Genomic DNA, 22,926 nt, shown 5'->3' with positions numbered 1-22,926 from the left:
GTCATTCTTGAAGCCAGTCCCACAAACATTCAAGCAAAACTCCTGCAAAATAAATTACAATGGACTGAACACTGTGTCTGGTTGGCCGAAAAGTGTCTCCCCGCCATACACCTCTCCCGACTACCTGATGCTGGCTCAGCTGCGCCAGCTCAGTCTTCCACAAACTACATCAGTCAGTGTTTGACAACAAAGACCTCCGCAAGTCAACACACAAGTCTACGTGTATAGAGCAGTTGTTGTCACCACACTCTTGTACTGCAGTGAGACCTGTGGGATTGTAGAGGTCCACTCTTCATATTGGAAAGAACCGAGATTTAAAGTGATTCACATACATTGAATTACTTTAAACTGTGACATAGCATCCAATAGATTCATACCAAGATTCACAAACTATAATGTGATTGCTGGTCAGTCAACCTGGGTATTTTTTTGGATGGTATTGGTTGAGGGTGAAATGTTGGCTAGGACACTGGGAGAACTAGATGCTCTACAAATAATGCCACGGGGTCTTTAATGTCTTCCAGGGCATACAACTGTTTAGAATGTATCTTCTTGACGGATTAGCCCTCTCCTCTAATGGAATATTAGGATTAGGCTGCATGCCCAAACTGCTGGAGGATGGACCTTCAATGCTGGACCTTCAGGTCCAAAGGTAAAAAAATCTACCAATTGATCCAATTGGCATGCCTCAAACAGAACTTTTCCAGGACTAAGCCATCCTATCAATGGCAGCTAACAATAGTTTTCTTTAGTTGAGTCTTAGTGAGGAATTTTGTTGGAGTGATGGGGGGGTCTCAGAGATCTGGTGAGAACTCTGCAATGTTTCTTTTTGAGAAGGTTGCGTCTTGTGCCACTCAGGCCACTTAACAGGCCACTAATGGGCCTTGCTCCAGGATCAAGAACCCTTGGGCGGAAGTCACCCTCACTGAGAAATGCCAGCCAATCAGAGGCAGGCAGCTCTCCTGTACTCAGCAGCCCGGAGGGGGTGGCTGCTGCCGGTACAACACCCTCCTGAGGCCTCAGATCGAGGAAGAAACCAGACACAGCTGAGTGATGGTGGAGGGGAGGGGAGGGGCAGTCAAGGAACAGGGTCCCCGGGGAGGGGCTATCCGCAGCAAGGGCAGGAGCATGGCTCTCAGCTTCCCGGCCCACTTTCCCAAAGCAGTGTCCTTCATTCAGACACTGAGTGCCTTTGAACAAGGAACCCCTGGGTGCCCACATGCAATCCCTCACGGGTTTTGCATGTCATGGTCCGTGCATGGTAAGTCCCCTTAAGTAACTTAATTGGGGTGGAGGTGGGAAGGTGGTGGGGTCCCCACTGGTCACTCTCCGCCCAATTAAATACCCCCTGCCACTAAACTTGCAAGGCGGAGGGCACAAGATGCTGCCATTGCAGCAAGGTTTCCTTGACTATAAAGTGCTTTGGATAACCCTGGGATTGTGAAAGGCACTATATAAATACAAACTTTTTTCTGATTACACCTAATCTATAGCTCAAAGAAGCTCTTTGTCAATAACAAAGAACAGAAGTTTTGTTAATCAATTTTGTGGCAGTACTGGAGGTATCCACCACCTTCTGAAGAGTTAGTAAGCCTGACACAAGCAGAATCTGATCAATAGTTTATTCTCTGTGATCTCTATGAGGTGTTAACACTGTTAGTGCAAACACCCTCTTTTAAATCAATAAACCATTACAGGAAATTATCAACCAGCTTGCGTAATCCTTTGAGTGCAGTGATTAACTCATCTTAATGATTATATGATGGATAAACCATTTGCCTTTGCATTGAATTCATCAGTAGGAAACTAAAATCTGGGGAAACAACCTGATGGTGAACTCATTCACACTAAAGAATAAAGTGTGCATTTCATACTGAAAACATGCTATGTTACTCAGAAACCTGATGAACCAGGAACGTGATTACATTGTAGAAGTCTCATTATCCCAATAGTGCAATGCTGAGATAGAGAAAAGAAAATTATGGAAGGGGAGAGGAATTTTCTCATTTCCAATGTTTGTGATTGGAGGTGAACTTGTCCTGATAATCATTAATGATGTAATTAAGTCTGAACAAATGAACTGTCCAAGCTGATAAACTACAGAAATTCCCCTAAGCTGGGTAAAAGATAGTGTATACATGTTAAAGTTAGAAACATAGAAACAAAGAAAATAGAAACAGGAGTAGGTCATTCGGCCCTTCGAGCCTGCTCTGCCATTCACTATGCTCATGACAGATCCTCTATCTCAACGCCACACTCCCGCTGTCTCCCCATACCTCTTGACGCCTTTAGAGCCTAGAAATTTATCTATTTCCTTCTTAAATATATTCAGTAACTTGGCCTCCACAGCCCTCTGTGGTAGAGAATTCCACAGGTTCACCAACCTCTGAATGAAGAGGTTTCTCCTCATCTCAATCCTAAATGGCCTACCCCATATCCTGAGACTGTGACCCCTTGTTCTACATCCACCAGCCAGAGGAAACATCATCCCTGCATCCAGTCTGTCCACCCCTGTCAGAATTTTATATGTTTCAAATGCGATCTCCTCTCATCCTTCTAAACTCCAGTAAATACAGGCCTAGTTGGCCCAATCTGTCCTCATACGACAATCCTGCCATCCCAGGAATCAGTCTGGTGAACCTTCACTGCATTCCCTCATTGGCAAGTATATCCTTTCTTAGGTAAGGAGACCAAAGCTGCACACAATACTCCAGGTGTGGTCTCACACCAAGGCCTTATACAGCTGAGTAAGACACCCTTGCTCCTGTACCCGAGGCCTCTCACAATGAAGACCAACATTCCATTTGCCTTCTTAACTGCTTGCTGCATCTGCATGCTTGCTTTCAGTGATTGGTGTACAAGGACACCCAGGTCCCTTTGTACATAAACATTTCCCAGTCTATCACCATTTAAATAATACTCTGCCATTCTGTTTTCATACCGAAGTGGATAACTTCACACATCCATATTATACTGCATCTGCCATGTATTTGCCCACTACGCAACCTGTCTAAATCGCCTTGAAGCCTTTTAACATCCTCCTCACCACTCATATTCCCACCAAGTTTCATGTCGTCAGCAAACTTAAAAATATTACGTTTGGATCCCTCATCCAAATCATTGATATATTGTGAAGAGCAGGGGCCCAAGCACTGATCCCTGCAGTACTCCACTAGTCACCACCTGCCAATCTGAAAAAGACCCATTTATTCCTACTCTCTGTTTCCTGCCCAATTCTCAATCATGCCAATATATTACCCCCAATCCCATGTACTTTAATTTTGCACACTAATTTCTTGTGTAGGACTTTATCAAAAGCTTTCTGAAAATCAAAATACACCACATTCACTTACTCTCCCTTATCTGTTCTCAAAAAACTCCAGTCGGTTTGTCAAACATGATTTCCCTTTCATAAATCCATGTTGACTTTGTCTAATCCTATTGATATTTTCTAAGTGTCCTGTTATCACATCCTTTACAATGGACTCCAGCATTTTCCCTACTACTGATGTTAGGTTAACCGGTCTGTAATTCCCTGTTTTCTCCCTCCCTCCTTTTTTAAATAGTGGGGTTACATTTACCACTGTTACTGCTAAAAATGAAGGTCATCATATTTACAGGAAGACAGGATTGTGAGAGAAGCTAGTGTCACAGACTCATTGTGTCACAGACTCATTGTGACACAGAAATAGGTCATTTGGCCCATCAACTCCATGCAAGCTCTCTGTAGAGCAATCTGGGTGGTCCCATTCCACTCACCCCTCTATCCCTGTAGGCCTGAAAGTTTACTTCCCTCAAAAGTCCATCCAATTTCCTTTTGAAATCGCTGATCATGTCTGCTTCAACCACTCTAATAGGCAGCAAGTTCCAGGTTATTACCACTTACTGCATAAAAAAGTTCTTCCTCACATTCCCCTCTGTATCTCTTGCCCACAACCTTAAATCTGTGTCCCCCTGGTCCTCGTACCATCAGCTAACAACAGCTTTAATTTGTCTACCTTATCTCATCTATATATGCTGTGAGGACCTTTGGCCTGGAAGCAGTAGTAAGGAAAATTTGTAATTTCTTTTAAAATATCTGTGGAATCTGTAATTGTTTAAGAATGTTTGAAAAGGACTTTTAAGGGTTTGTATCAATTGTAAAGACATCAATTGTAATTTGCTTGGATAATAAGAAATACTGACAACTCTTGACTTGTAACAGCACCAACAGGAAGTTCAGACAGAAGTCATGTGGACTGACACAAAGGAAAACTGCATGCAGGAGAGCTGGAGGGTGAAGGCGATCAGCACGCAGATGCAGACACAAAGAGAAAGCAGGCAGAGACAGAAAGAGGAAGATAGAATTTTTGTGAGAAGACAGCAAAGCCCTATGAAAAGATTGGTTTTCTGTTGGGCAATAAGAAGAAAAATATAATTGCAGAAACCCTTAGGGAAATGATGTACAGGTGAGCTAAAAGGGATTGAATTCTAAGAAGCAGGGTGAATATTTCAGGCAAAGGAGCTGAGAGTTGATATCTGAGGCCGAAGTTGTGAACTGGGTGTTGTAGGTTGGTTCAAAAGGAAATCTGGAAAGCTATGCCATCAAGACTGACGCGACTTGAGTGAGAGAGGGTTGGTAGGCGTGTGTCCTTTCACTGCTAATCGTATCCAGGGACCTCAGATGGAATACGCCTGCTGGTGAATGGGACTCAAGGGCTGAAATGATTGAATTGGAAAGACTACGAGATTGCACGTGGTGCCATATTTGTGCGGGGACTAATGTGTGTGCTTGTGTAAGATGTATTTTTGTTGTATCGACTATTTAAGTGAAATTTACATTTTCATATTATCATTTTCCTGTTAATTCACATTTAATTTGCATTGGTTCTGATTCGTGTTAAAGTACAAGTTACAAAAAGTGAAATCTTGTTGGTAATTTCTTCACTACTTGAATATTCATCACAGTTGATCAAGGCGCAAGGCTTGAACATATTCCTTTTGTCTGAATTACCCGGGAGCTTGCGGAGCCTATACTTCCCTGTTGCTTTCTCCATGGCAATGCCTCAGCCAATCAGAGTTGACTTGCCAATCAATGATGTGATTAGGATCTGGAATGCACTGTCTGAGAATGTAGGAGAGGCACATTCAATTACAGTTTCAAGAGGGTGTTGGATCGTTATCTGAAAAGGAACAATGTCAAGGGCTACAGGGAAAAGGCAAGGTTTTGGCACTAGGTGAATTTCTGCTTCAGAGAGCAAGTGTAAACATGACAGGCTGAATGGCCTCCTTCTATGCTGTAATGATTCTATGATTATTTAGAGTGAAGTATTCAGTGCTGTTTCCTATGGGTTAGTATTTGGCCCACTGATCTTTTTGATATATATTAATGCCCAAGACCAAAGTGCAGTTTTCAAAATTTGCAGATAACACAAAGCTTGGGAATGCAGTAAACAGTGAGATGAAGAATAGCAGACATAAGACTGGTGAAATGGTTAGATACATGGTAAGTTAAGTTTAATGAAGAAAAAAGTGAAGTGATGAATTTTGGAAAAAAATGAGAGCCAACATAAGTTAAATGGTACATTTTTAAAGGGTATGCAGGAAGAGAGAGAGATCTTTAAGTTCACATATATAAATAAGTTGCCATGACAAGTTGATAAAGCTCTGTAAAAAATATACAGGATCCTTAACTTTATAAATAGAGACATAGAGTACAAAAGCAAGGAAGTTATTCTAAACCTTTATAAATCGCTAGTTAGACCTCAGCACGGATATTGTGTCTAATTCTTGCCTCGACGCTTTAAGAAGGATGGCAAGGCCTTGGAGATGATGCAGAGGAGATTTTCCAGGGATTAGGTACTTCAACTATGTGGAGAAACTGTGGTTGTTGTCCTTAGAATAGAGAAGGTTAAGAAGAGATTTAAAAGACGTGTTCAAAACTTGAGGGGTTTTGCTAGAGTGAATAGCGGAAAACTGTATTCACTAGTAAAAGAAACAATAACCAGAGCACACAGATTTTTGGCAAAAAATCCAAATAGGTGATGAGAATTTTTTTACAGTGACTTCCCAGAAAGAAAAATCAGTTCAAAATTTTCAAATCCCAGTAAAAATCAGTTATGTTGGGGTTCCATATTAAGGTATACAAGACCAGTTCAGAATAGTTTTACTGGTTCTCTATTTCTGAGTTTTACTGTTTTTTCCTAATTGTTATGATTGGGAATGCACTGCTTCAAAGGGTGGTCGAAGCCAATGGCTCAGTGGTTGGTACTTTTGCATCTGCGTCAGAAGATTGTGGGGTTAAGTCCCATTCCAAAAATGTGGGCACATTATCTATGCTGACAATTTGATACATTGCTGATGGAATGCTTCTGTTAGAGGTGCTGTGTTTAAAGATGAGCTATTACACTGAGACTTGTCTGCCTAGATGTAAAAGATCCCAAGTCACTATTTCAAACAAAAAGTACAGAAGTTATCCCTGGTGTCCTGATCAATATTTATCCTTTAATCATTACAAAAACAGATTATCTGGCCATCACACTGCTGTTTCTGGGAGCTTGCTGTGCTTAAATTGACTGTTGTACTTGCTACAACAGTGACTAAACTCCAAAATCAAAAGTACTTCACTCGCTTTAAATAGCTTTGGGGTGTTCGGAGATTGTGAAAGGTACTATGTGAATTGAAGACTTCCATTTTTCAAATGGGAATTGGATATATCCGTGAGCAAGAATTTTTGCAGGGCTATAGGAAAAGAGCAGCGTAGTGAATCGGATTGGTTTTTCAACGATTGCGATGGCCCGAATGGCTTCCTTTGTACTGAGATTCTACCAAAACTTGGCTTGGATCAGACATCCCTTTAAGAGCTATTTAAATATTAGCCGCCAAAAATTCAAATCGGCCCCTTTAATAAGCGAGAGTGAGCGCTGAACTCTCGCGAGATGTGTCTCTCCCTCTCTCCTCCGAGGAGCGGCGCGGGAGCCATCTTGTTTCCAAGCGGAATTTCCTCGCGGGGGGAGGGAAGCAAGTGGAGAAGGAGCGGAGCCGGTCGGGTAGCAGAAGGCGAGACTGGGCGGCGCTTCGCAAACTGTTGGGTGAGTGTAGGGGTCCGAGCGGCGGCTGGGGAGCGGCCTGGGCCGGGGAGCAAGAGGGACGGCGCTGCGCTCGGCCGCCATCTTTTCGCCTTGGTCTCCCGCCGCTCTCATTGGTGGACACGGGTCAGAGGTTTGATTGGTCTGAGGGTTTCGGCCGCTATTGGTTCGCGGGCCCGGGCCTGTGAGCGGCCGCCGGTCACCCCGGGTCCCGGGCCGGACTCCCCCTTCACCCCGAGGGAGGCTTCTCCTCACCCCGGCGGCCGCCACTCCGCCCGCCCAATTCCTTCAGGCCGACTTGGCGCCATCATTGAGAAGCCGCCGCTCTGCGTCTCAACCTAACTTGACAGCCGCTTTGATTGACAGCAGCCTCGGCCAATCCCTAGCTGCAGACTGTCTAATTGCTAGGGGACGGCCCATCTTTCATCCAATCAGTGCGCCCTGGAGGTAGGGCCGGCGCTCCAAGCAGGTTAGGTTGATTGCAGTCTGCCTCAATGTAAAGCAGCAGAAATAGTGATGCTGCAAAAGTTTGTTGAGGACTAATGCATGGGACCTGCGGGGGCATAGAGATCCTGGCTTGTTGGATGTATTGCGGCAGGATCCTGACTTACTGGATCAGGGATGTACTGGGCCGGTGGTTACTCTGGCTTATTAAATTACACTGGGTTGGACAGTACTATGGCTCACTGTTGTCGGGGGTGGGGGTTGGAAGTACATTGGCTATACTGGGCCCGCAGAGGTTAGGGGCTCACTGGATGCACTTGGGATTTGTCGCGTGGGGGGCTCATTGGGTGCCCTGGACCAGGGACACTGGCTCACGCAAAGCCATGGTGCACTAGGCTGGGGCTTCCAGTTCATTGGATGCACTGGACCAGGGGAAAGTGCAGTTCTGAATGACCTCTGCGCTAAATCATAGCACCCTCTTTATCGGCTTGTCATTGTCACACATGGCTGCTTCACAGGAAATAGGAGCAGGAGTAGACCATATGGCCTGTTTCACAGAATGAGCCTACTCTGCCATTCAATACAATCATGGGCTTCAGCTACACTTTCCTTAACCACTCCTCATATCGCTTGATTCCCTGAGAAATCAAAAATCAATCAATCCCAGCCTTAAATGTAATCAACAATAGAACACCCATAACCCTCTGAGGTGGAGAATTCCAAAGATTCATAACCCTTTGATATAATTTCTCCTCATGTCAAAGCTAAATGATCAGCCCCTTCTGAGACTTACCCCCACCCCATTTCAAATTCCCTGACGGGTGGAAATCTCTCAGCGTTTACCCATTCAAGTCCCCTCAGATTCATATATGTTTCAATAAGATCACCTGTCATTCTTCCAAACTTCAGAGAATATAGGCCCAATTTACTCAGCCTCCCATCATAGGATAACCCCCTCATCCCAGGTACCAATTTAGTGAACCTTCGCTGTACCAATTGCAATGCAAGTTTATCCTTCCTTAAATCTGGAGACCAAAACTGCACACAGTATTTCAGGTGTGGTCTCATCAAAGCCCTGTACAATTGTACTAAAACTTCTTTATTTCTGTACTCCAATCCCTTTGCAATAAAAGCCAACATGCAATTTGCCTTCCTAATTGCTTGCTGTACTTGCATGCTAACTTTCTGCATCCCTTGTGCGAGTACACCCAAGTCTCTTTGAACAGTGACATTTACAAGTTTCACACCTTTTAAAAATTCTGGTTTTCTCTTATGCAAGGTGAATAACTTCACACTTCCCCACATTGTACTCCTCCATCTGCCCTCTTGTTGCCCACTCCCTTAACCTGTCTATGCCTCTTTGCAGCCTTTCTGTGTGCTCCCCACAGCTTACCTTTCAACTAGCCTGGGATCATCAACAATCTTACTCTGTGATACATTACTCTGTGCCGCTTCGTCTAAGTCATTCATATAGATAATAAATAGCTGAGACCCAGCACTGATCCTTGCAGCACTCCACTATTCACTGCCTGCCCACTTGAAAATGCTCCGTTTATGCGTACTCTCTGCTTTCTGTCATTAACCAGTACTCTATCCATGCTAATATATTACCTCCAAATTCATGAGCCCTTGCTCAGTAACCTTTTGTGTAGCACCTTATTGAATGCCATTTGGGAATCCAGGTATACTACATCTACTGGTTCCCCTTTATCTACCCACTAATTACATCCTTAAAAAACCCTAAAAGATTTGTCAAACAGGATTTCTCTTGTGTAAAACCGTGTTGACTTGTTCTAATCATACAATACTTTTCTAAGTGCATTGTTAAAACTTTCTTGATAATAGATTCCAGCATTTTCACGATGTTAGGCTAACTGGCCTGTAATTCACTGTTTTCTCTCTCCCTCCTTCCTTGAAAAGCTGTGTTATATTTGTCAACTTCCAATCCGATGGGACTGTTCATGAATCTATGGAATTTTGGAAAATCTTAGCTAGTGCATCCACCATCTCTGCAGCTTTCTCTTTTAGAATCCTGGGTTGTAGGCCATCAGGTCCCAGGGACTTGTCGGATTTTAGTCCCTTACGTTTCTCCAATACTTTTTCGCTGCTGATATTGATCTCCTCACTTTTTAGCCGCTAGGTTATCCTCTGGTATGCAACTTACATCTTCTACTGAGAAGACACACACAAAATATTTGTTCAATGCCTCTGCCATTTCCTCATTCTCCATAATAATTTCTCCTGTGTCTGCTTCTAAGGGACCAACATTTACTTTAGCAAAAACAAAAACAGAATTACCTGGAAAAACTCAGCAGGTCTGGCAGCATCGGTGGAGAAGAAATCAGTTAACGTTTCGGGTCTTCATGACCCTTCGGCAGAACTGAGTATAGCTAGGAGAAAAGTGAAATATAAGCTGGTCTAAGGTGGGGGGGCGGGGGGAGAGAGAAGTTGAGGGTGTGGTGATTGTGGAGATAAGCAAGCAGTGATAGGAGCAGATAATCAAAAGATGTCACAGACAAAAGGATCAAAGAGGTGTTGAAGGTGGTGATATTGTCTGAGAAAAGTGTTAATTAAGAATGGAAGACAGGATACTCAAGGTACAGCTCTAGTGGGGGTGGGGTGGAAAGACTAAAAAAGTTTTAGTTTTAGATTTAAAAATAATGGAAATAGGTGGGAAAAGAAGAATCTATATAAATTATTGAAAAAAAAGGGAGGGGGGAGAAATGGGGTGGGGATGGGGGGAGGGGGAGTTTAAGATCTAAAGTTGTTGAATTCAATATTCAGCCCGGAAGGCTGTAAAGTGCCTAGTCGGAAGATGAGGTGCTGTTCCTCCAGTTTGCGTTGGGCTTCACTGGAACAATGCAGCAAGCCAAGGACAGACATGTGGGCAAGAGAGCAGGGTGGAGTGTTAAAATTGCAAGCGACAGGGAGGTTTGGGTCTTTCTTGCGGACAGACCGCAGGTGTTCTGCAAAGCGGTCGCCTAGTTTGCGTTTGGTCTCTCCAATGTAGAGGAGACCGCATTGGGAGCAACGAATGCAGTAGACTAAGTTAGGGGAAATGCAAGTGAAATGCTGCTTCACTTGAAAGGAGTGTTTGGGCCCTTGGACGGTGAGGAGAGAGGAAGTGAAGGGGCAGGTGTTGCATCTTCTGCGTGGGCATGGGGAGGTGCCATAGGTGGGGGTTGAGGTATAGGGGGTGATGGAGGAGTGGACCAGGGTGTCCCGGAGGGAACGATCCCTACGGAATGCCGTCAGGGGGGGTGAAGGGAAGATGTGTTTGGTGGTGGCATCATGCTGGAGTTGGCGGAAATGGCGGAGGATGATCCTTTGAATGCGGAGGCTGGTGGGGTGATAAGTGAGGACAAGGGGGACCCTATCATGTTTCTGGGAAGGAGGAGAAGGCGTGAGGGAGGATACGCGGGATATGGGCCGGACACGGTTGAGGGCCCTGTCAACGACCGTGGGTGAAAAACCTCGGTTAAGGAAGAAGGAGGACATGTCAGAGGAGCTGATTTTGAAGGTAGCGTCATCAGAACAGATGCGACGGAGGCGAAGGAACTGAGAGAATGGGATGGAGTCCTTACAGGAAGCGGGGTGTGAGGAGCTGTAGTCGAGGTAGCTGTGGGAGTCGGTAGGCTTGTAGTGGATATTGGTGGACAGTCTATCATCAGAAATTGAGACAGAGAGGTCAAGGAAGGGAAGACCGAGGTTTTCCACCCACGGTCGTTGACAGGGCCCTCAACCGTGTCCGGCCCATATCCCGCGCATCCTCCCTCACGCATTCTCCTCCTTCCCAGAAACATGATAGGGTCCCCCTTGTCCTCACTTATCACCCCACCAGCCTCCGCATTCAAAGGATCATCCTCCGCCATTTCCGCCAACTCCAGCATGATGCCACCACCAAACACATCTTCCCTTCACCCCCCCTGACGGCATTCCGTAGGGATCGTTCCCTCCGGGACACCCTGGTCCACTCCTCCATCACCCCCTACACCTCAACCCCCACCTATGGCACCTCCCCATGCCCACGCAGAAGATGCAACACCTGCCCCTTCACTTCCTCTCTCCTCACCGTCCAAGGGCCCAAACACTCCTTTCAAGTGAAGCAGCATTTCACTTGCATTTCCCCTAGCTTAGTCTACTGCATTCGTTGCTCCCAATGCGGTCTCCTCTACATTGGAGAGACCAAACGCAAACTGGGCGACCCCTTTGCAGAACACCTGCGGTCTGTCCGCAAGAAAGACCCAAACCTCCCTGTCGCTTGCAATTTTAACACTCCACCCTGTTCTCTTGCCCACATGTCTGTCCTTGGCTTGCTGCATTGTTCCAGTGAAGCCCAACGCAAACTGGAGGAACAGCACCTCATCTTCCGACTAGGCACTTTACAGCCTTCCGGGCTGAATATTGAATTCAACAACTTTAGATCTTAAACTCCCCCTCCCCCCATCCCCACCCCATTTCTCCCCCCTCCCTTTTTTTTCAATAATTTATATAGATTCTTCTTTTCCCACCTATTTCCATTATTTTTAAATCTAAAACTAAAACTTTTTTAGTCTTTCCACCCCACCCCCACTAGAGCTGTACCTTGAGTATCCTGTCTTCCATTCTTAATTAGCACTTTTCTCAGACAATATCACCACCTTCAACACCTCTTTGATCCTTTTGTCTGTGACATCTTTTGATTATCTGCTCCTATCACTGCTTGCTTATCTCCACAATCACCACACCCTCAACTTCTCTCTCCCCCCGCCCCCCCACCTTAGACCAGCTTATATTTCACTTTTCTCCTAGCTATACTCAGTTCTGCCGAAGGGTCATGAAGACCCGAAACGTTAACTGATTTCTTCTCCACCGATGCTGCCAGACCTGCTGAGTTTTTCCAGGTAATTCTGTTTTTGTTTTGGATTTCCAGCATCCGCAGTAGCTTTTAGCTTTTTATTTACTTTAGCTACTCTCTTCCTTTTTATATACTTATAAAAGCTCTTACAATCTGTTTTCATATTTCAGGCTAGTTTACTCTCATTCTATTTTTTCCCTTTTTATCAACTTTTTATCAACTATCCTGGTTTCTAAGACACTCCCAATCCTCAGAATTGATACTGTTCTTTGCAACATTATAAGCCTCTTCTTTTAATCTAATACTATCCTTAACTTCCTGCGTGAAGCATGGATGGGTCTTTCTTGCTGAGTTTTTGTTTTACAATGGAATGTATTTTTGTTGGACATTTTGAATTGTTTCTTTAAATGTTTCCCACCATTAATTTACCTCCATACCTTTTTGTCTATTTACCCAATCAACCTTAACCAATTTGCTCCTTATGTCTATGTAATTGGCCTTGTTTAAGTTTAAGATTGTTGTTTGCGATTGAGGGATGTCACTTTCAAACTTAACATGGAATTCAATGGTGTTATGATCACTATTTCCCAGTGGATCTTTTACTATGACATTACTAATTAACCCTGCTTCATTACACAATACTAGATCTAAGATAGCTTTATCCCAAGTCAGTTCCACAACGTATTGTGCCGGAAAACATTCTACAAACTCATCTTCCAGATCACGCTTGCCAATTTGATTGACCCAGTCTATATGAAGATTAAAGTCCTCCAATTATTACATTGCCTTATAAACTCCAATGATTTTTTGTTTAATGCTCTGCCCAATCGTATAACTACTGTTAGGAGCCTGTAAACTACTCTCATCAGCATTTTCTGACTCTTACTATTCCTAATTGCCACCCATTTTGACTTTACCTCATGATCTTCTGAGACCAGATCCTTTTGCACTAATGTCCTTATGTCTTCCTTTACTATCAGGGCTGTCACACCACCTTTGCCTTTCTGTCTGTCCTTCCAAAATATTGTGTACCCTGGAATATTTATTTAATCTTGATCACCTTGCAATCAGATCTCTGCAATGGCAGTTTAAACCATTTAGCTCTATTTGTGCCATCTATCTTATTGCAGATGATTTTCTACTTTTATTCCCTGCAATAACCTTATTCACTGCACAATTTATGTTAAACTCTCTATCCCTTCCCGTCCCACTCTGCCTGTTTTACCCACATCGCTACACTGTTCCAATGCCTCGACCTTTCCCTTTGGATTTCTAATTCTCCCTTCACTTGGACCTCCCCACTCCCCCCAGTTAGTTTAAAGCCCTGACCACAGCCCTACCTACACTATTGGCTAGGACACTGGTCCCAGCCCAGTTTAAGTGGTGTTCATCTCAACAGAATAACTCCCTCTTCCCTGTGTACTGATGCCAGTGCTCTATGAATCAAAACCTCTCTTCCCACACCACTCTTTGAGCCATGCATTTAATTCTCTAATCTGTTTGACCCTATGCCAATTGGCACGTGACAAAGATGATTACCTTTGATGATGTGTGGTTTAATTTGGACCCTAACTCCTCAAACTGTATCAGCAGAACATCATTCCTGGTTCTATCTATGTTGTTGGTTCCCATGTGCACCACGACAATTGGATCCTTGCCCTGTCACTCCAAGTTCCTCTCCAGCCGTCAGGAGATGTCCTTAACCCCGGCACCGGGCAGGCAACACAACCTTAGGAGCTCCTGGTCACAGCTGCAGAGAACTGTATCTTCCCCCCTGACTATACTGTCTCCTGTCACTACCACATCCATCTTCACTCCCCCCACTTGAATGGTATCCTGCACCATGGTGCCATGGTCAGTCCTTGCACCATCTTGTTCATCCACCTTGCAGTCCTTCTCCTTATCCACACAGGTGGCAAGTACCTGGTATCTGCTGGACAAAGTTAGGAGCTGAGGCTCCTCCATCACTGCTTGCTGCTTACGATATCTGCCTGACTTGTAGACACACCCTCCTGTCCCTGACATGGACTGACTCTAAAGTTCTGCCTAACCTAAAGGCTGTGACTGCCACTTGAAACAAAGTGTCCAGGTAACTCTCCCCCTCCCAGATGCCCCACAATGTCCACAACTCAGACTCCAGCTCAGCAACTCGGAGCCAAAGTTGCCCGAGCTGCAGAAATTATGCAGATATGGTTGTCCAGGATTGCAGTGCGTTCCACAGATTCCTACATGCTGCAGTCGGGGAACACCACCAGCCCTGCCATTTTTATCCAACCTTATTTATTTAATTAGTCAATTGGTGAAAAATTTACAAAGTAATAGAAAGTTACACTCTCCTGGCTTGGAGACAAAGGAAGATTCACCAGCTACTGAAGATTGAAAAAAGATAGCAACAGGAGCACCTCTTTCCCCCTCTGCATCGAATTTCCACGTTAACCAAATTCCCAACTTCATTCTCCATCTACGTCGCACTCAGGCGTCGTCTCCTCCCCGCCCATTCCGTTACTCCCAGTACTTTCAGTGCTGCAGATCAAGATTGGCTTGGGCATAGTCACAGCCACAGTTGATGGTAACCTGGCAAACCATTTATTTTCCGTAGTGTCAATTTGGCTCAGTTGATAACACGCAACCTCCGAAGAGTCATGGGTTCAAGCCCCTTTCCAGGACTTCCTATAATCTGGGTTGACACTCCCTTGCCATTTGTGGGACTTTGCAGTACACAAATTGACTGCCGTGTTTGCCTACAAAATAACCACACTTAACCACACTCCAAAAGAAGTTAATTTGGTATGAAAGGAGGCAGCCGTGAATCAGTGGGTAGCACTTTTGCCTGAGCCAAAAGGTTTTGTGATCAAGTCCCACTCCAGAGACTTGAGCACAAAGTCCAGGCTGATGCACCAGTGTGGTACTGAAGGAGTGCTGCACTATTGGAGTTGTCAACTTCTAGATGATACATTAAACCAGCAATAATCTCTGTCTGTCCCCTCATTTGGACATGGGGAGTAGTATAGAGGAGTTCTCCCAAATGTCCTGACCAATGTTTATCCTCAATCAATACCTAAAACAGATAATCTGCTCATTGCTGCTTGTGGAACTTGCTCTGTCATCTTCATTATAATAGCAACAGCGCTTCAAAATTGGCTGTAAAGTGTTTTGGGATGTGAAAGGCACAATATTAAGCTTTTTAAGTGAAAGCTGTTATTTAGTAAGTGACATAACAGTGAAGAGGGAGCTAACAGTCGCATATATAGAAATGAATCTTCCCTAGTGGTGGTAGTGAGATTTGGAGTAGCGAGGCATGTACCAAGTTATAAGATGACTGATGCCTGCTGCAGTAATTCTGGTTCTACAAGGGATGTCCAACAGGTATGAGAGTTAAAAACAAAACACTGCGGATGCTCGAAATCTGAAATAAAAATAGAAAATGCTGGAAAAACTCAGCAGGCAAACTGAGTTTTTCCAGCATTTTCTGTAGGTATGAGAATTACCATGCTCACCAATTAGGTTTTTATAGAAGGTCAAGTTCACTTTTAATATTCTCTAAACCTTTACACTTGATGCAAAATGTTGAGGTTCAACTGTTGCTGCTTCAAATATAGGGTCAATGTTACCCTGACTAACTGTTATGTTGCCCCTATTATAATTATGCAGCTAATTGATGAAACTGACAAATTTTTCCATTTAGTTTCTATGTGAATCATTTTTAGCCAAGGATCTACTGATCTGAAAAGGTTTGAATTGCAGAGTCTGGGAGCAATTTCTTGAACGTTTCCAGCATTGCATCAGTTTCCACACCAACCTTAACTGCTTATTTGCCCCATAGCAGACAGCTGGGATTAATAAGCCAGGGAGATGAACATTTGTTATCGTTGACAGAATTAGCTGTTGGCATTACTAAACATTGTTGCTTATATTTAACATGATCAAACTTGGCTTCAATCCATCTCCGGATGTTTCCACTCCCCAACCTGCCATTGACTGACCCTGCTGCTTCTGTACCTTTGCTTGCTGTCTGACACTGATGTTGCTGTGCCCTGTGGTTGTCCTGTCTGATTTTGGCGATGCTGTGCCCTGTGGTTGTCCTGTCTGATTTTGGCGATGCTGTGCCCTGTGGTTGTCCTGTCTGATTTTGGCGATGCTGTGCCTGTGGTTGTCCTGTCTGATCTTGGCGATGCTGGGCCTGTGGCTGCCCTGTCTGATCTTGGCAATGCTGTGCCTGTGGTTGTCCTGTCTGATCTTGGCGATGCTGGGCCTGTGGCTGCCCTGTCTAATTTTGGCGATGCTGTGCCCTGTGGCTGTCCTGTCTGATTTTGGCGATGCTCGGTCTGTGGCTGCCCTGTCTGATTTTGGCGATGCTGTGCCCTGTCGTTGTCCTGTCTGATCTTGGCGATGCTGTGCCCTGTGGCTGCCCTGTCTGATCTTGGCAATGCTGGGCCTGTGGTTGTCCTGTCTGATTTTGGCGATGCTGTGCCCTGTGGTTGTCCTGTCTGATTTTGGCGATGCTGTGCCCTGTGGTTGTCCTGTCTGATTTTGGCGATGCTGTGCCCTGTGGTTGTCCTGTCGGATTTTGGCGATGCTGTGCCTTGTGGTTTACTGTCTGATTTTGGCGATGCTGTGCCCTGTGGTTGTCCTGTCTGATTTTGGTGATGCTGTGCCTGTGGTTGTCCTGTCTGATTTTGGTGATGCTGTGCCCTGTGGTTGTCCTGTCTGATTTTAGCGATGCTGTGCCTGTGGTTGTCCTGTCTGATCTTGGCGATGCTGTGCCCTGTGGTTGTCCTGTCTGATCTTGGCGATGCTGTGCCTGTGGTTGTCCTGTCTGATCTTGGCAATGCTGTGCCTGTGGTTGTCCTGTCTGATCTTGGCGATGCTGTGCCTGTGGCTGCCCTGTCTGATTTTGACGATGCTGTGCCTGTGGCTGCCCTGTCTGATCTTGGCGATGCTGTGCCTGTGGCTGCCCTGTCTGATCTTGGCGATGCTGGGCCTGTGGCTGCCCTGTCTGATCTTGGCGATGCTGGGCCTGTGGCTGCCCTGTCTGATCTTTGCGATGCTGGGCCTGTGGCTGCCCTGTCTGATCTTGGCAATGCTGGGCCTGTGGCTGTCCTGTCTGATCTTGGCGATGCTGGGCCTGTGGCTGTGCTGTTTGATTTTGGCGATGCTGGGCCTGTGGTTGTTCTGTCTGATCTTGGCGATGCTGTGCCCTCTCATTGTCCTGTCTGATTTTGGCGTTGCTGTGCCCTGTGGTTGTCCTGTCTGATTTTGGCGATGCTGGGCCTGTGGTTGTCCTGTCTGATTTTGGCGATGTTGTGCCTGTGGTTGTCCTGTCTGATCTTGGCGATGCTGTGCCCTGTCGTTGTCCTGTCTGATCTTGGCGATGCTGTGCCCTCTCATTGTCCTGTCTGATTTTGGCGTTGCTGTGCCCTGTGGTTGTTCTGTCTGATCTTGGCGATGCTGTGCCCTGTCGAGGTCTTGTCTGACTCTGGTGTTGCTCTGTCCTGTCTAACCCTGGTGGTGTTTTTTTTCAGCTTGCCCTGTCTGATCCCAGTGTTTTGCCTATGGTTGCCTTTTGCAACCCTGGTGCTTATGTGCTTAGTGGTTGCCAGATTAAGAATCTGCCCAAGTATGGAATAGGTATGTCAGATGAAGAGAATAGGTCACTTTGGTCAAATTTTATTGGTAGATATAAATTAGTTGTGTACTTAACTTAATATTGAAATATTCCTGAGGACATCTTTCTCGTTTAAGCCAACTCTCAGTTACCTGTGGCAGCTGCGTTTAGTTTTGCAAAACTGGTCTCTTGAGCCAGAGTAAGTTGGCGCCTTGTTAAATCTTTTTGAGGAATCTGTAAATATCAATGGGAAAGGATCCTTCAGAATGACGCCATCTGTTTCCAGTGATTGATGTTGCTTTTGACCAATCAGGTGCAGGGCGGTGTTGGAATGGAATGTTGGCAGGCCAGTGTTAACCAATGGGGAAGGCCGTGGGACGGGACAGCTTTGCTGAAGGGAAAAGCGGCGGAAAGTTTGCAAAAAAAAAGCCTCATCGCTGTTAAACGGGAGAGAAACAAACCAAGGTTACACGGTGAGGGGGCAGTGGAATCTAAACGTACCGCCATCCAATCCTGCCAAGGGGAAATGTGCAAATGCACTGGCAGATAAATGCAAGAATTACTGATTAGTTTTATTCAAAACGCTCAGACCTTTTATTTACACAATCCTACAATTACATTGTCATTTTTTTATTCAGTATGTGTTTCTATTGAGCGGCTCCTGTGCCCAGGCCTCCCCTATCTCCTCTGACCCCTATTCTGTAGGGCAACCTAACCTGAAACCGGAAGTGTCAAATCGCCAGCAGATTGACGTGGTGGCTCTCCAATCAGGACGCAGCTTCATAGTGAAGGGTGAGGTCGCGGTCCAATGGAAGGCTGATGTGCCAGGGAGGCGGGTCTTGAGTGGTTAGCAGGTTGGGCTGAGTTTCAGCCTTCACTTGCCAGTGGGGGAAAAAAGGCTGCAGGTTTGTTGTAGTGAGTTTATCACTGAGACAGGGGTCAAGTGAAAGACAAAGAAAAATGGCGATTGCGTTCATTTACTGGCTTCAGAGCAGCAAGCTTTCTACTTTGCAATGTGTCCCGCCTGCATTGCACTGGAGCTGCCTTAGGGATTGTCTAAATTTGAGACGCTTTTGATTGTTGGCCTCCTTTTTTTGGAGCCTAGGAGTGTCTTCCATTCCTCCTTCTCCCTCCGGACCCGGAGAGGGAAGAGTATACCGTGAAGCTGGATGTTAGGGTAAGTTTGAGATTTTTCTTTAATCAGAACGAGTTAATGGCTGCAGCGATATTGTGGTAGGTTCGCAAGGTGGTGGATTTCCCTCAAAAATTAGTCGAAACAAAATTCTGCTTGTATATGATTCTTGTTCCAACATTTCGGCAGTGCCCTTCAGCTTTCTGTTTCTTTACTAATCACATATAAGTAATCGAAGGAATATAAGCAACCTCGAATTTATTAAGGGCCAGTGAGTATGCACTGGTTATTAAAGGAAAGGTCATGTAAATGTTTATTTTGATCTAGTTCTGCTTAGGAAGGATTTTACTTTGGTCATATTTATCTACAGTTGAGAAAAACTATTAAATACCCTAGGTGGGGTAGTGAATGTGTCCTACTTTTGAATGCTCTTTCTTTCCATTCTCGCAAAAAATCTAGCTTGGATTTTTTTTAAAGTCTAATATGTCAGCAATATTTTGGACTGTTAGACTTGCAGTGGGCTAGAGTGGTTGTGGAGAGTATGTTCAGACTAGACCAGCAGCTTCGACAGACTTTTCACAGTATTTCAAAACTAGATGACAGACTCATTCAAAGTTGTATATTTGTGAACCTGACTGTTTAGGAATCCTGCCACTATCTTATAGTCTCTCTAGTAAATGTCTTGTAGTCTGTCATGACTTCTGATGGTATTCCCATTATTGACAATGACTATTTGATTACAGTTCCTGGGGCTTCAGTTTGTTATTGGAATATGGTTGTGGGAGTCTTCTTGAAGACAAACCATTTGAAATTTAGTAGTCTTTCCTCTCTTATATGGGCAGCATGTCATATCTTGTAAAGGGAGAGAAACAGACAAGTGCCCTGTCCTTTTGTTTGGCTTGAGAATAGTGTGTGAAGGTCACTGGAATGTTGGCTTGAATAGCTCAGCCAGTCAGTGTCTCTCAAATGAAGTACTGAAACACCGAAGGAGAAATGGAAGAGGAAGTAAACAACACTTTTACTTTTGAATTTATCTAAAAGTCCATTGGGATTCTTATCTGTGTAGTGTTCGAATGGTAGTCAGCTTTGTTCCCGTTTTGAGGGGTGACGAAGTATGCTTGAAGTTGGCGTAGCTGGGCCTTGAACTGAAAATAAGTGACCTTGAGATACAGTTGCTTGATAGCTGTTCAAAGGGTGTGATTAATCCATTTAGTGGTAATGGGCACAGGCTTTGAAAACATTTTGTTAAATTTGTTAAATGCTTCATAACTTTGCCGTGGGGTTGTATATAATTGTCTTGTATATAATTGTCTTCTGTGCGTTATGTAATTTGGATGAAAGGTTGCAATTTGAAAAAATAACAGGATTGATAACTTATTGCGATTCATAAGTTATTGTGATAACTTATTGTAACACGCTGAAAATGTTTTTAAAGAAATTGTGACCATTAAGGAACCATGTGATGCTGTGTACACACTTAAGGTGATAGTTGAGCCAACATAATTTGCCTGTGACAGATTTGATGCAAGAAAGAGTTGAGAATATAAATACGCTAATTTATTGGGATAATTATTTGAATCTAGTGCTTGGACATGGTTTTAAAATGTCCTTCTAGGTTGTTCATTCACTTACTTTAATAAGAAATTGATTATTCTCCAGTGTTACATAGTTATGAGACATCCTACCTCTTTCACCTGTCTGGTAAACTTCATATTATTTGGAAACAGGTGATATATAATTCACATCAATGTGAATTAATTCCATGGGACACATTGTGATGAGTAACTCACTCCCACCTTGTAGAATGTATGTTATATCCTTCAGAATGGTGTCCCTGAAGCCCACTCTTTGCCTATCAAATATGGAGGAAGCTTCATCTGTGTAGGGCATTTGCTGCTTCCAGATAATTTAGGGGAACCACTGACATCATAATATGCCCATTCTTAGGAATAAGAAATGACTTGTGAAGCCCAATAATTGTCTGTTCCTGACAGGCTCCATCTGCCAACATTCTTTGACCATTTTTAAAAATCTGTTTTCTCTCAAGAAACATATTTAATTGTCTTAAGTACTTTTATGTTGAGCCTTCAAATTATCCCAGAACACTCTGAACCTCTGGGTGAAAGTGTTCTGCTGTCCTTCATTTTAACATGTCTACCAGTGTTTCTGTTATTGTATTGCTCTTGGTTCCACGCTGTGCCCTCATTCTTTTACAGTGCAACATATTGCCTGCACCTTTTATAACTGTGAAGAGTATCAGAATATATATATGTGAGCATGTAATTCTTCCACTGCCAGTATAAGTTTATTGCCAGTTGCAAAACAAAAGTAGGCTGTCATGTAAGTAGCAACCACAGATCTGAAGGAATGCTGTACTGTAATATGGTGATCACAGACAGCCATTTCATTTCAGGATATGCTGGTGCTGTCCAAAACCCTCCCACAAGCACAGCTCTTTGTATTGCTGCCAGTCTTACATTGGTGATACTAGCTTGCCCAAATGGGGAAATTATGATAGTATCTTGGAATTGAAGGGATAGCTGCGGAGTCTTTTGAATAACCCAATAAAGAAATGCTAACACCTATTATTCCTATTAGATGATTCACTGAATTCCTTCATCACAATACCTGCATTGCTGACCTCCCTGTTTGAAGCTGTTAACATTTTGTAAGATGGGAAGAGTATCTCCCCAGTGGTCTTTGATTACCGCAAAAACAAATGAAACAGCAATTTGATTGTATATTGATTAAGGGTGGTTTATTCATTTACTGGGAAAGCAATATAATGCGACTGCTACTAAGGTTTCGATATTCACACACTGCTTAAGTTTTGCCCTTATTGTCACATTTAACACCACAGTGTTCATGCTAAGAGGACAAGAAGGTAGTCTGCTTCCAAGCTTTTGCTTTTCCACATACTGACAACTTTAAAACATGGCCTGGGGCGATTTATCTTCTTAACTGTAATATAGCCTTATAATTCACTCTGTGGCAGGAGAGCAACTTGTTGGAGTGTATTTACAGAATCTTTCCCACCCACCCATGACAAATAGTAACTCTCAGTAATCTTCTCTCTAATTGTACTCATATCTTGCATTGTTTTACTTTGATTTGTAAACACTGGAAAGAAAGAGATTCACTAGTACACTATAGCCCGTCTGGAAATCAACTGTTCGGAAACACCAGTTATCCAGAAACTTTGAGCAGACCCAAGCAACTCTCTGCATCATTTTAGTAAAATGTAAAACAATTTTAATTCCTGATTTTTAATGTTTAATCACTGTTTTATGCTTCAAGTAAATATTTACACCTAAAATGTTTTCTAGTTCAAACACTAGTGGTTCGGCATTCTAACATTCTACAATGCAGAAAATTCCAAAATCCAGAAATGCTTTGATCCAAAGTATTTTGAACTGGAAAGCTTACAGTGTATTTGCAAGTGTTGATAGCAAAGCTCAATTCCTTGAGTAATCAGTATTCCACATATATATTTGTGATGAGTTTCTGTTCTACATCAAGTAGAAGTTGTGTGTCTTCCTGTTGGAGCAATTGAAATAGCCCTATTCTCCCAAATGTCAAACGACTTTTTCTGTCAGTTATTGCAAGCTAATTGGTGTTTTGGGGAGTAGACGAGAACCTTGCTGATTGCTCTCTACATCTGAAGTGTTGACTGCTTTGCATGATCTTCCAGGGTCACAACGAAAACCAGTGTGCTGTACTTCCCAAAAGTATTGTGTACATAGGAATGTTGTATCATTAAATATTATGAATACATACACTTATTAAAATGATGGTGCCCTGTTGATTTTTGTTTATAATATATGCCATTGTTGACTATTTC

At 43.9% G+C, this 22,926-nt stretch overlaps 1 protein-coding gene across 5 annotated transcripts in view; it reads left to right on the top strand.

Annotated features, from left to right (window-relative positions):
- Positions 1-6,936: 6,936 nt before the first annotated feature.
- Positions 6,937-22,926, top strand: part of nfyc (nuclear transcription factor Y, gamma) — a 94,475-nt gene continuing 78,485 nt past the window's right edge. For 2 of the 5 annotated variants that reach the window (XM_078566903.1, XM_078566899.1), the window contains exon 1: positions 18,836-19,130. The gene's annotated coding sequence lies outside the window, so the exon portion shown is untranslated. Of the gene's footprint in view, positions 7,071-18,357; positions 18,427-18,835; positions 19,131-22,926 lie in introns of those variants that run through there. The other 3 variants (XM_078566898.1, XM_078566900.1, XM_078566902.1) reach the window with 3 other exon arrangements.

Source organism: Cetorhinus maximus, chromosome 21 (assembly GCF_964194155.1).
Source record: "Cetorhinus maximus chromosome 21, sCetMax3.hap1.1, whole genome shotgun sequence".
Taxonomy (NCBI): Eukaryota; Metazoa; Chordata; class Chondrichthyes; order Lamniformes; family Cetorhinidae; genus Cetorhinus; species Cetorhinus maximus.
This window is presented reverse-complemented; position numbering and strand designations above follow the sequence as displayed.